Here is a 14,838-nt window from a genome sequence, read left to right on the forward strand (position 1 = left end):
AAAAAAACACATTAAACCATGATAATTAATGAAAAAAAATTTGGATCCACAACCACTAGGTAGAGGGCATAGATACCATTATGCATAAAGTCAATCCCCTTGCTAACCGCATCTATAGATGTCGGGTAGGATACAAGTTGCTAACCTTCTGCACCGCTCTCGTTAGAAAGATGAGGCCGAACTCTGAGGAAAATTCGGATAATTTCTTTCAAGTCCTGTACACATTATTTCATGAACATATAAGTGCAATGGTGAGAGAAAAAAAAATTGTTCAAGAAAAGGATTGGAACAAGCAATACCAAGATTTCGTTGAGCAACTTCTTTCGTAACTCTTCCCGCTCAGTGGACTTGGGTCTTCATCTGCAATGCGACTCTGTAACTCGCTGATTACTTTTTCTTTTTCAAAGATTATCTTTTCTTGATCGTTGATGATTTTTCGTTGTTCTTCACATTCGCTCCTTAAAGATTTGAGCACTTTCTCAATCCGCTTTCCTGTCAATTCTCTTAATTCATTGGTCAAAGACTCATCACAAGCCCGAGAATGACATTCATTTGCTCTTTTAAGAAAACACCACAAAAAATTTTATATGTGTTGACAAATTTGATTGCTACGAAAGAAATTTTATCACAATAAAAGTATATTGTGATAGAATGTTAAATAAAATAAAATAAAGTCTTATAATGCAAATACTTAATATGCATGCAGGTACATATATATTGTATATACCTATATAATAACTAACATATATGTATATACATACTTAATATGCATGTATATACATACTTAGCCTTAATATTGTGATAAGAATATTAAATTAGAATAGATAAAGTTCATAATGCACATACTTAATATGTATATAGATACATATATATTTATATGTATACACATATCTTCAAAATTGTGTGAGCGCCACAAACCAAGTATTCATATAATAACTAACAAGTATTTATATAAATATTTTCATATATTGTGACACACATTACGTAACTTTTTCATAGCGAAAATAAGTTTGTGACCATAAGTTATAAGATATTGTGATCAAACATTATTTTATCACGATATACTTAAAAGGACGAGCTTATTTTGACAGGACCCGTAACAAGTTATCCGCTATTTTCATGGCAAGAAATCTTATCTATTATTGTGAAAGAAAAGAAAAAGAAAAAGGAAAGCGGAAGAAATAAAACGCGAAAGATGTTGAATAATTGTTCTTGCAGGCTAGGCTCACTCACTTTGGCACTTGATGAACCTATCTGAAGTTTTCTCATCATTTCAGAAAGCGACTCTTGTAAATCACATTGAAATGAAAATAGTCGAAGCCACATTAGAAGCAACATATGATGATTGCACAAGTTAAGTTTCACTTTTTCTCTGACATTTTGTTGCGCATTTGATACTACTTTCTCCTTTCTCGGTGTCACCTTCTCAAGCAAGAGCTCATGCACTCTTCTCAGGTGATGACCAAGATCCGAAGTCCCTTGATTAGCATTGAATTCTCGCGAGCAAATTGTGCATTGAGCCTTTTCAATGAGAGCGGGGATCACATGTTTTCTTAACCAAAGGTTCAATGAAGAATTAATGTATTTCCTAATCTTTTAAGTTAGAAAATGACGCTGTATAATGCTACAAATTTAACTAACCTGAAGTAGATGTGGAGTTTCAAGTTTCAGAAAGGCACATGCCCCTATTTGTTTGCCAAAGAAGATATGACCTCGCTCAAGTGAAATAAACTCTTGTTGATTGCCTAATTTTATTCAACAAGGAAATAATCAGCCTTAGAATGCTACGGGACAATAATAACTCAAAAGATTACTCGTGAGAGCAAGGATGACAAGAAAACGGACTTCCATTTCCTTCGATTGTACTCTAGTAAATGTAAAAGGGACTCATTAAATTTTCTTACTTGGTCAACACATTAATTAGATTTGCCGAAAGATAATTAAAAAATGGACTCATTAAATTTTTTTTGGAGGAAAGGTCGAAATTTCGGTCCGAGCTTTGAGAAGTTGACCAAGTAAGAAGTGTTGCTTAGCTCATTAACTCAAGAAACTCGCAAGGTGAAGACAAATGACTTCTAGAAGATTGTTGATTCAACTGATTTTTTCCAATAGATCTAAAAAATTAGTACAAGTACATATATTGAAGATATGTATATACATATAAACATATATGTATTTATATACATATTAAGTATGCACATTATGAGATTTTGTTTAGTGTAATTTAACATTCTTATTGCAATATACTTTTCTTTTGATAAAATTTCCTTCGTAGCACTAGGATTTGTCACTACATACTATTTGTTTTTTCAAAGATTACCTCTTCTTGTTCATTGATGGTTTTTCGATGTTCTTCACTTTCGGTCCTTAAAGATTTGAGCTCTTCCTCAATCCGCTTTCCTCTTAATTCTCATAATTCATTGGTCAAAGACTCGTCATAATATAGAGATTAAGTTTTATATACACGCATAATAAGTATGCATACACATATATGTTAGTTATTATGCAAATACTTGGTTTTCGACGCTCACATAATATTGAAGACAGGTGAATATACATATGTATCTACATACATATTACGTATATGCATTATGAGACTTCATTTAGAGTAATTTAACATTATTACCGCAATCTACTTCTCATGTTATAAAATTTCCATAATAGCAATAGAATTTATCACTACATACAAAATTTCTTGTAGTGCTAGCGCATCTATGGATGTTGGTTTGGATAGCAAGTCCATATACTCAATGGCCTTGGATTCTTCATCTGCAGTGCGACTCTTTATCTCGCTAATTACTCTTTCATTTTCAAAGATTACCTTTTCTTGTTCATTGATGACTTTTCGTTGTTCTTCGCATCCGATCCTTAAAGATTTGAGCTCTTCCTCAATCCGCTTTCCTCTCGACTCTCTTAATTCATTGGTCAAAGACATGTCACAATGTAGAGATTAAGTATGTATATACTCAATGGCCTTAGATTCTTTATCTGCAATGAGACTTTGCATCTCACCGATTACTCTTTCTTCTTCAAAGATTACATTTTCTTGTTCATTGATGATTTTTCGTCGTTCTTCACTTTCAGTCCTTAAAGATTTGAGATCTTTCTCAATCCTCTTCCCTCTCAATTCTCTTAATTCATTGGTCAAAGACACGTCACAATGTAGAGATTAAGTATGTATATACTCAATGGCCTTGGACTCTTCATCTGCAATGCGACTTTGTATCTCGCTGATTACTCTTTCTTTTTCAAAGATTACCTTTTCTTGTTCATTGATGATTTTTTGTTGTTCTTCTCTTTCGGTTCACAATCGATGATTTTAGTTGTTCTTCACTTTTGGTCCTAAAAGATTTTAGCTCTTCCTCAATCCGCTTTCCTCTTAATTATCATAATTTATTAGTCAAAGACTCGTCACAATATACATATTAAATATGTATAAACATATATTTTAGTTATTATGAAAATATATGGTTTTCAACACTCACACAATGTTGAAGATATGTGAATATATATATGTATCTATATACATATTAAGTATGTACATTATGAGACTTTATTTAGTTTAATTTAACATTATTATCGCAATAAACTTCTCTTGTTAGAAAATTACCATCGTAGCAATAGAATTTATCACTACATACAAAATTTCTTGCAGTGCTAGCACACCTATGAATGTCAGTTTGGATAGCAACTCCATATATTCAGTGGCCTAAGATTCTTCATCTACAATGTGACTCTTTATCTCGTTGATTACTCTTTCTTTTTCGAATATTACCTTTATTTGTTCATTGATGATTTTTCATTGTTCTTCACTTTCGGTCCTTAAAGATTTGAGCTCTTCTCAATCCGCTTTCCTCTCAATTATCTTAATTCATTGGTCAAAGACACGTCACAATGCACATAAGTATGTATATAATCAATGGCCTTGGATTCTTCATCTGCAATGCGACTCTGTATCTCGCTAACTACTCTTTCTTCTTCAAAGATTACATTTTCTTGTTCATTGATGATTTGTCTTCGTTCTTCACTTTCGGTCCTTAAAGATTTGAGCTCTTCCTTAATCCGATTTCCTCTAAATTCTCTTAATTCATTGGTCAAAGACACGTCACATTACAAAGATTAAGTATGTATATACCGAATGGCCTTGGATTCTTCATCTGCAATGCGACTCCGTGTCTCGTTAATTACTATTTCTTTTTCAAAGATTACCTTTTCTCGTGCATTGATGATTTTCCATTTTTCTTCACTTTCGGTCCTTAAAGATTTGAGCTCTTCCACAATCCACTTTCCTCTAAATTCTCTTAATTAATCGGTCAAAGACTCATCACAATATACAGATTAAGTATGTTTATACTCAACGGCCTTGGATTCTTCATCTGCAATGCGACTCTGTATCTCGCTGGTCACTCTTTCATTTTCAAAGATTACCTTTTCTTTTCCATTGATGATTTTTCGTTGTTCTTCACTTTCGGTCCTTAAAGATTTGAGCTCTTCCTCAATCCGCTTTCCACTCAATTCTCTTAATTCATCGGTCAAAGATTCGTCACAATATACAGATTAAGTATATATATACATGCATATTAAGTACGTATGTACATATATGTTAGTTATTATGAAAATACTTGGTTTTCGATGCTCACATAATATTGAAGATTTAAATGTATATATATGAATATATATGTATCTAAATACATATTAAGTATGTGCATTATGAGACTTTATTGAATGTAATTTAACATTCTTATTACAATATACTTTTCTTGTTATAAAATTTCCTTCGTGGAAATATAATTTGTCACTACATAAAAAATTTCTTCTAGTGCTAGCGCATTTATGGATGTCGGGTAGGATAGCAACTCTATATACTCAATGGCATTGGATTCTTCATCTGCAATGCGACTCTGTATCTCCCTGATCACTCTTTTTTTTTCAAAGATTACCTTTTCTTGTCCATTGATGATTTTTCGTTGTTTTTCACTTTCAGTCCTTAAAGATTTGTGCTCTTCCTCAATCCGCTTTCCACTCAATTCTCTTAATTCATCGGTCAAAGACTCGTCACAATATATGGATTAAGTATATATATACATGCTTATTCAGTACGTATGTGTATATATGTTTGTTATTATGGAAATACTTGATTTTCGATACTCACACAATATTGATGATATAAATATATATGTATCTACATACATATTTAGTATGTGCATTATGAGACTTTATTGAATGTAATTTAACATTCTTATCACAATATACTTTTCTTGTGATAAAATTTTCTTCGTAGCAATAGAATTTGTCTGTACATAAAAAATTTCTTATAGTGCTAGCGCATTTATGGATGTCGGGTAGGATAGCAACTCCATATACTCAATGGCCTTAGATTCTTCATCTGCAATGCAACTCTGTATCTCGCTGATTACTCTTTCTTTTTCAAAGATTACTTTTTTTTGTTCATTGATGATGTTTCGTTGTTCTTCACTTTCAGTCCTTAAAGATTTTAGCTCTTTCTCAATCCGCTTTCCTCTCAATTCTCTTAATTCATTGGTCAAAAGCTCGTCACAATGTACCGTTTAAGTATGTATGCACTCAATGACCTTGGATTCTTCATCTGCAATGCGACTCTTTATCACGTTGATTACTCTTTCTTTTTCAAAGATTACCTTTTCTTGTTCATCAATGATTTTCGTTGTTCTTCACTTTCGGTCCTTAAAGATTTTTGCTCTTCCTCAATCCGCTTTCCTCTTAATTCTCATAATTCATTGGTCAATGACTCGTCACAATATACATATTAAGTATGTATATACATGCATATTAAGTATGTATACACATATATATTAGTTATTATGGAAATACTTGGTTTTCGACGCTTACAAAATATTGAAGATAGGTGAATATATATATGCTTCTACACACATATTAAGTATGTGCATTATGAGACTTTATTTAGTGTAATTTAACATTCTTATCACAATATACTTTTCTTGTGATAAAGTTTCATTTGTATCAATAGAATTTGGCACTACATGCAAAATTTCTTATGGTGCTAGCGTATCCATGGATCTCGGGTAGGATAGCAAATCCTCCCACTCAATGGCCTTGGATTCTTCAAATGCAATGCCAATTTGTATCTCGTTGATTACTCTTTCTGTTTCAAAGATTACCTTTTCTTGTTCATTGATGATTTTTTGTTGTTCTTCACTTTCGGTCCTTAAGGATTTGAGCTCTTCCTCAATCCACTTTCCTCTCAATTCTCTTAATTCATTGGTCAAAGACACGTCACAATATGCAGATTAAGTATGTATATAGTCAATGGACTTGGATTCTTCATCTACAATGCAACTCTGTATCTCGCTGATTACTCTTTCTTTTTCAAAGATTACCTTTTCTCGTGCATTGATAATTTTCCGTTTTTCTTCACTTTCGGTCCTTAAAGATTTGAGCTCTTCCACAATCCGCTTTCCTCTAAATTCTCTTAATTAATCGGTCAAAGACTCGTCACAATATACATATTAAGTATGTTTATACTCAATGGCCTTGGATTCTTCATCTGCAATGCAACTCTGTATCTCGCTGGTCACTCTTTCATTTTCAAAGATTACCTTTTCTTGTCCATTGATGATTTTTCGTTGTTCTTCACTTTCGGTCCTTAAAGATTTGAGCTCTTCCTTAATCCGCTTTCCACTCAATTCTCTTAATTCATCGGTCAAAGATTCGTCACAATATACAGATTAAGTATATATATACATGCATATTAAGTACGTATGTACATATATGTTAGTTATTATGGAAATACTTGGTTTTCGATGCTCACACAATATTGAAGATTTAAATGTATACATATGAATATATATGTATCTAAATATATATTAAGTATGTGCATTATGAGACTTTATTGAATGTAATTTAACATTCTTATCACAATATATTTTTCTTGTTATAAAATTTTTTTCGTGGCAATAGAATTTGTCACTACATAAAAAATTTCTTATGGTGCTAGTGCATTTATGGATGTCGGGTAGGATAGCAACTCCTCCCACTCTATGGCGTCGGATTCTTCATCTGCAATGCGACTCTGTATCTCGCTGATTACTCTTTCTTTTTCAAAGATTACCTTTTCTTTTTCATTGATGAAGTTTAGTTGTTCTTCACTTTCGATCCTCAAATATTTAAGCTCTTCCTTGTTCCGCTTTCATCTCAATTCTCTTAATTCATTTGTCAAAAACTCGTCACAATGTACAGATTAAGTATGTACATAGTCAATGGCCTTGGATTCTTCATCTGCAATGCGACTCTTTATCTCGCTTATTGCTCTTTCTTTTTCAAAGATTGCTTTTTCTTGTTCATTGATGATTTTTCGCTATTCTTCACTTTCGGTCCTTAAAAGATTTGAGCTCTTCCTCAATCCGCTTTCCTCTCAATTCTCTTAATTCATTGGTCACGGACTCGTCACAATATACAGAGTGTGTATATACATGCATATTAAGTATGTATATACGTATATGTTAGTTATTATGGAAATATTTGATTTTCGATGCTCACACAATTTTGAAGATATGTGTATACATTTAAACATAGACGTATCTACTTACATATTATATATGTGCATTATGAGACTTTATTTTAGTGTAATGTAATATTCTTATCACAATATACTTTCCTTGTGATAAAATTTCCTTCATAGCAATAGAATTTGTCATTACATGCAAAAAAATTTGTAGTGCTAGCGCAACTATGGATGTCGGGTAGGATAGCAACTCCTCCTACTCAATTGCCTTGGATTCTTCATTTGCAATGCGACTCTGTATCTCGCTGATTACTCTTTCTTTTTCAAAGATTACATTTTCTTGTACATTGATGATTTTTCGTTGTTCTTCACTTTCGGTCCTTAAAGATTTGAGGTCTTCCGCAATCCACTTTCCTCTCAATTCTCTTAATTCATTGATCAAAGACACGTCACAATATACAGATTAAATATGTATATACTCAATGGCCTTGGATTTTTCACCTGTAATGGGACTCTGTATCTCGCTGGTTACTCTTTTTTTTCAAAGATTATCTTTTATTGTTCATTGATGATTTTTCGTTGTTTTTCACTTTCGGTCCTTAAAGATTTGTGCTCTTCCTCAATCTGCTTTCGTCTCAATTCTCTTAATTCATTGGTCAAAGACTCGTTACAGTATACAGATTAAGTATGTATATACATGCATATTAAGTATGTATATACATATATATTAATTATTATGAAAATACTTGGTTTTCTATGGTCACACAATATTGAAGATATGTGTATACATATAAATATATATGTATCTACATACATATTAAGTATGTGTGCATTATGAGACTTTATTTAGTGTAATTTAACATTCTTATTACAATATACATTTATTGTGATAAAATTTCCTTCGTAGCAATAGAATTTGTCACTACATACAAAATTTCTTGTAGTGCTAACACATCTATGGATGTCGAGTATGATAGCAACTCCTCCTACTCAATGGCCTTGGATTCTTCATCTGCAATGCGACTCTGTATCTCGCTGATAACTCTCTTTTTTTTCAAGGATTACCTTTTCTTGTCCATTGATGATTTTTCGCTGTTCTTTATTTCCAATCCTTAAAGATTTGAACTCTTCCTCTCTCCGCTTTCCTCCCAATTCTCTTAATTCTTTGGTTAAAGACTCGTCACAATATATATATATTAAGTATGTATATACATGCATATTAAGTATGTATACATATATTTGTTAGTTATTATGGAAATACTTGATTTTTGACACTCACACAATATTGAATATATGTGTATACATATAAATATATATGTTTCTACATACATATTAAGTATATGTACTATGTGACTTTATTTAGTGTGATTTAACATTCTTATCACAATATACTTTTCTTGTAATAAAATTTCTTTCGTAAAAATAGAATTTGTCACTACATGCAAAATTTCTTATTGTGCTAGCGCATCTATGGATGTCGGGTAGGATATAAGCTGTTGACCATCTACATTGCTCTCATTGGAAAGAAGAGGTCGAACTTTGCAGAAAACTCGGATATTTCCTTTCAAGTCCTGTACACATTATTTCAAGAATATATAAGAGCAATGGAGAGAGAAGAAAACTGTTCAAGAAAAGGATTGGGACAAGCAATACCAAGATTTCGTCGAGCAACAGTGAGCCGAGATGGGTCGTCAGTCAAACAGCTCGACGACTCACCTGTGTTGATTGAGCTCCAGTCGATCGACGAGAGCCGCTTCAATCGGGTGATAGCAGAGGCGTGGTAGCTCGAGGATCAGTCATTATTGTTTGTTATGAATGTCGTGGCTATCAATTAGTTCCTTCAAGTAGAAGGAATTTGGGCTCTTTTCATTGGCCATTTCTTGATTATTGAGATTTTCAGTTATTCCGTTTCAATTGTTTAGAATTGGATACATTCCTGAAAAACTTTCATTGGCCATTTCTTGATTATTGAGATTTTCAGTTATTCCGTTTCAATTGTTTAGAATTGGATCCATTCCTGAAAAAACATTGTCTAGATTGGAAGCTTTGGGTCCCCATTTGGTCTGCTCGCTGGAATACCAAGAAACTAACATGTATGTCTATGGAGTCTAAAGCTATTGACAACATCTACGAGGTTGCAATTGATGGGATCCGTAGAATGTTTCAGATTTTGTTGTCGACTATAGGAAATATTGCTTGTATAAAGATTTCATGTTCATTCCATGCACCGATCTCAAAAGACCATGTTTGCCTCGAAATGGAAGTGTTTTGTTTTCCTCTATTTCGTTCGAAAAAAAATGGCTGAAATGTTGAATGTGGATGGATCTCTAGGATGGCAAGTTGGTGCAGGAAATGCATATATCTGAAACCGAAGTTGGAGAAGTTAGCTGCAGATTACTACTCAAGGTTAGACTAATCTTTTTCTTTTAGCCATTTCAGTAGGATAATCCATAGTCTCTTTATCACAGAGTCTATAAATAGATTTTAATCGCTTTTGCCTCGTCTTTCCTTGAATTGATGTTTCTTAGAATGATCACGTGTTTTGCTAACTGAAAGTATGTGGGAATGACTTTTTGCCTTCTCGGAGAATGACATCTAATATAAATCGCATGTTTTCTTAACCAAAGGTTCAATGAAGAAATTGCTAGTTTCACGAGTCTAAAGAAGGAGAAATTCAAAATTTTATACCCCTGAAACTAAATCCCAATACCTACTGAAAGAATAGGAGTAAATTAGATCCCACTACCCCTGAAACTAGATCCCAAGACCTACTGACCAAGACCTACTGAAAGAATAGGAGTAAACTATATCCCAAGACCTATTGAAAGAAAAAGAATAGGAGTATAGATAAAAGTGTACCTAAATATTTCAAACCGTTGACCGAGCACGGTAATAGGAGTAAACTAGATCCCAAGACCTACTGAAAGAATAAGAATAGGATCTAAAAGTGCATCTAAATATTTCAAACCGTTGACTGAGCGCCCCACACGTGACGCTTCTATCAGTATTCACACCGACTTTCTTGACAAATCTCTGAAATCATAGGTGTTAGGGGCCAATGCTCAAGAAAAACACCAGTGTAATATCTAAAATTATTAGACTAATGGACCTATCCAAGTTGAACTATTAAACTCGAATTTCCTACACATACGTACACACACTCATACACATATACATGCATTTGTATATTTTTTTTTACACGCAGCCAATATATATCTACATATATATAAGCTTTGGGAAGGAGACTTTTGCTTGTCCCACCGGTGTGGGATTGGCCAAATTTGGGTTTCCACATGACATGTGGATGGCCACATGTAAGCCATGCAATCATGCTAGGTGGCTATAAAAATGACCATGCAAGTGGCCATGTATATTGGCCTAGCATGGACGTGCCACTTGGCTTCCAATTCAGGACTTAGTGTGTCTATATTTCGTGTATAAATCGATCCAATAAATCTAATAAATTGAGTCTAATTAATCGGCAAATTTTATCTCATTAAATATTCGATTAATCGGTCGCATCTTAAATCGTCTAATAGTGATTAGACGATTTTATTGTTTCAAAAATATCCCGTCGATTTAGTTATAGTGTATGACTCTGTAGGTTCTCGATTATGTTGATAGTAATATTGAAATTTCTATTTCAATATTACAAACAGTGAGCAATATCTAGCAATGCATCACTGCCAATCAAGTATTCGGAAAATCAATTTATTGACGAACCTTGTGATCTATGTTGCCGTGTAGTATAATCCATTTGTCATCTATATCTCTGTTGAGCCCAAGGCATTGTCACTGTCATCCTTGCATGGCTCAATCGCTCTTTCTTGTTTTACCGGGTAAATCTATTATAACAAATGAGCTCAATATCTCTATATCGGCTCATTTGGGTATGCGTACACTTTCAAACTCTACCCACCAAGCAACTGTGAGATATCACTCCCATTACATAGGATGGACAAATCCTATCTTGGTCACTCACATTCCTCTCCACGCTTTATAGCATACTCAATAACTGTCTATATAACCAACATGTTATAGTGACCTTTGACGGTATCAAAGTATACGACATTACATGTAGGAATCCATGCTGACCCCAAGTCAAAGGACCACTGCACTATAGTCACTATGAGATATGCTAATGACAATCACGTAACAATCCATGTAACAGTCTCATGGCGATTAATCCAGTACACTTTACTCCTAATGTATACCCGTGGTGTGACTCGATGTCTCCACATTCATGACCTATGATACTTGGTCATCAATCAACACCACACTAGTCTATCCGCATTATCATCGTCCTAACTAACGATAATACTTTGACTATCGACATTTAGGAATAGTGTTTAATAATCACATGATCTCATAATCAAGTCAGACTTGATACCTATTGAACCTACTATTCTAAGGACGTTATTGAGTAAAATTAATATTTAGCACAATTCACGCAATAACAGAAATGTCCCGTATTATAATGAAATACATGTCATATTACAGAACTGATGACAGATTGCCTCTAGGGCATAAACCAATTCTCAACTAAAATAATTCATTTCCTAATCTTTAAGTTAGAAATTGACGTTGTAGTATCTATGACAGTTCTTGAATTCTATTTATATCTTATCCTTGAATTGTAAAGCTCTCTAAATTACTTTATATACTGAGTAGAAATTCTGATGCAGGTTGCGGTTTTATTGTGTCGATGTTAACAAAGTTTCACAAAAGCTCGTAACTCGAGCCGGAGTCACTGTAAGTCTACATATCTCCACCCATCCTTTAATCTATACGAGCAATGTATCTTTAGAGAACTTGAGCTCGTTTGGCTATGACCGAGAAGATGATTTCACGACTTCACTATGAGTTTGGGCTGGGGTGGGAACTAGCATGGATTGTCTTTACATAATCACATTACATTACACTGAACTTGAAAGCAGAACCAGCTTCATATGAAATGAATGATTTATACGGCTTCGAGCTCATCATTGCATGACTTTTACTTCATTTAAGCTACTTAATGTTCTCGGATCAATGACTGGCGGTTGAAATTTGGCATGAAGTACGTGGGTTTGGGAACATGGGCAGAAGATGCCAACGATACATGTACCAATCATGCACTGTTCATATGTGAAATCTGATGTCTGAAGATGTCAGAGTTTCTCCTTCAGGAAAACTAACTCTGTTTATCTGACAGCTCTGGAAGGACAGGAAGACGCAGGCAGAGGTGATCGGCGGGCACAAGGCTCACTTTGTCATAAGCAAAGTCTCTGAAATGATCGAAAGCAAGAGTAACATGTAAAGTTATGGAAATATAGTGACTTGCTTTCCCTCTATTTGTGTCTTTACACGTCATACTTTCACGAGTCAAATGCAAGTATGTAAGGGTGGAGCCATTCAAGTTATAGCATAAATTGAGGAATCAAGGAAGTGGGATAAAAGGGCATAAGAGATTCACCCATGCATGAGAACTGAACATAAAACATGCTAATTTCTTGTCCACGGTACATTTCACAGGACCGTCTTTCACTGAACACAAATCACAATTAAAGTGCAATTGTGTAACTACTATTTACATTTCTTACTTAAATAAGGTTCCATGCAAACATTATTTCTAAGCTTTAACATATGCAGCACTTTAATACTCCAATGTTACTTCTTTTGTTTTTTTTAATTTCTCGCCAGTAGCGCGGTTGAGCGTTCTAGTAAATAATAATGATCAACATTAAGGAAGAAATGGGCCGGAGGCCCATCTTCCGAACATGGGTTGAAACATCAAATCCAATTCCGACAAGCTAAGGTAGCGGCGAGAAGGGCATGTCCTCAGATTTGTGGCCCAACTGCATTTCGGTCTCAATACTTTCAATTGATTCCATTCTGGTCCTCGAGCGCTGAGTTGTTCGGAAAGCTCTGATTCTTGGTCTATAGTTCATATCATACTTTTACTTCTCAACAGTAAGTTGCCTACTGCTAACAAGAATGATCTGATCTATCCAGTATTAGAACATAGGAAATAAATATCATGGTGTCGTATTTTGTATTTACTCAGTAAAATTAAATCAAGCCAATACATAAGATTTTTATATTATAATATCTACCTTACCGGACTTTTTTCTTAGGTGAACGGGGATAACTTTTGATGGATACATGTAACATGCTTAAATTGTTTTTTTTTTCTCCCCTTCAAATATCAAAATTTAATAGGTGGTATTCACATCATAACTACTCTTATTCACATTTGGGTGGAATCTGGCTTATGCATGATGACTCTATAATAATATCTGTTTTGGAAAAGCTTGGTCAGTATATTCACTGTCTGATCAAGCATGATAAGATGGAGTTCTATGCAACTTTTTTATATGCTGTGACAATTCCAAATGATAGGCAGGAGCTGTGGGAATCTTTGAGGAATTTAAAAAACCTGGCTGGGCAGAAGCCATGGTTTGTGGCCGGTGATTTTCATGTGACAAGAGGATGCTAGTGAATCAAGTAAGCTTGACTGCAATCTTCTGATAGAAGTGTCTGATTTTAATGATGTTCTGGCCTATACCGATTTATATGATCATTCTTGGATAGGTAGTTTCTATACCTGGTCAAATAAGAGAACAGAGGATTACTTGGCTCGAAAGTTGGATAGAGTGCTTGTCAATAATAGTTGGTCCTCTATCTTTCCTGGGTCAAAAGTTGAGTTTATGAGTCCATTAATCTCTGATCATTGCCCAAGCCTTGTGGACATAGCTGATAATGTTCCACAGAGGAGGAAGGCTTTTAAAGACTACAATTTTTGGTCTGAACATAAATATTACAAGGAGAATTGAAGGTTGCTGTTTTTTGGGCTAACAAAATTGATGGCACTCCTTTGTTTCGATTATGTAGCAAATTGAAGAGTTTGAAGGGGAGTTCTCAAGGAATTCAATAAACTCCATTACTCTGATATTAGCAGCAGAGTTAAGCAGGCTCGACAGAAGTTAAAAAGAGGTTCAGGCCATCATGGGAAGGAGTGGAGTTGCTGGTCTTGCAGCTGAGGAACAGATCAGATGCAAAGAATATATTCATCTTAGGGCTGCTGAGGAGTCCTTTTTTAAACAAAAAGCTAGGGTGAATTGGCTCTCGTTGGGTGATCAGAATACAACATTCTTTCATAGAACTGTCAAAGGTGAGGAGGGCCAGAAACACTATTAAGGCTTTGGTATCTGAAGATGGTCAAAGGTTGGATGATCCCTCTGATTTAGCAAATGAAGCCATAAGATTTTTTTCTTTCCTTAAAGGGCAAGCAGATCCATTAGTGCAAGGAGGAAATATTCAGAGATTGAAGCATCTCCTTAAGTACAAACTCTCTT

The sequence above is a fragment of the Punica granatum genome, chromosome 8 (assembly GCF_007655135.1).
Source record: "Punica granatum isolate Tunisia-2019 chromosome 8, ASM765513v2, whole genome shotgun sequence".
Lineage (NCBI taxonomy): Eukaryota > Viridiplantae > Streptophyta > Magnoliopsida > Myrtales > Lythraceae > Punica > Punica granatum.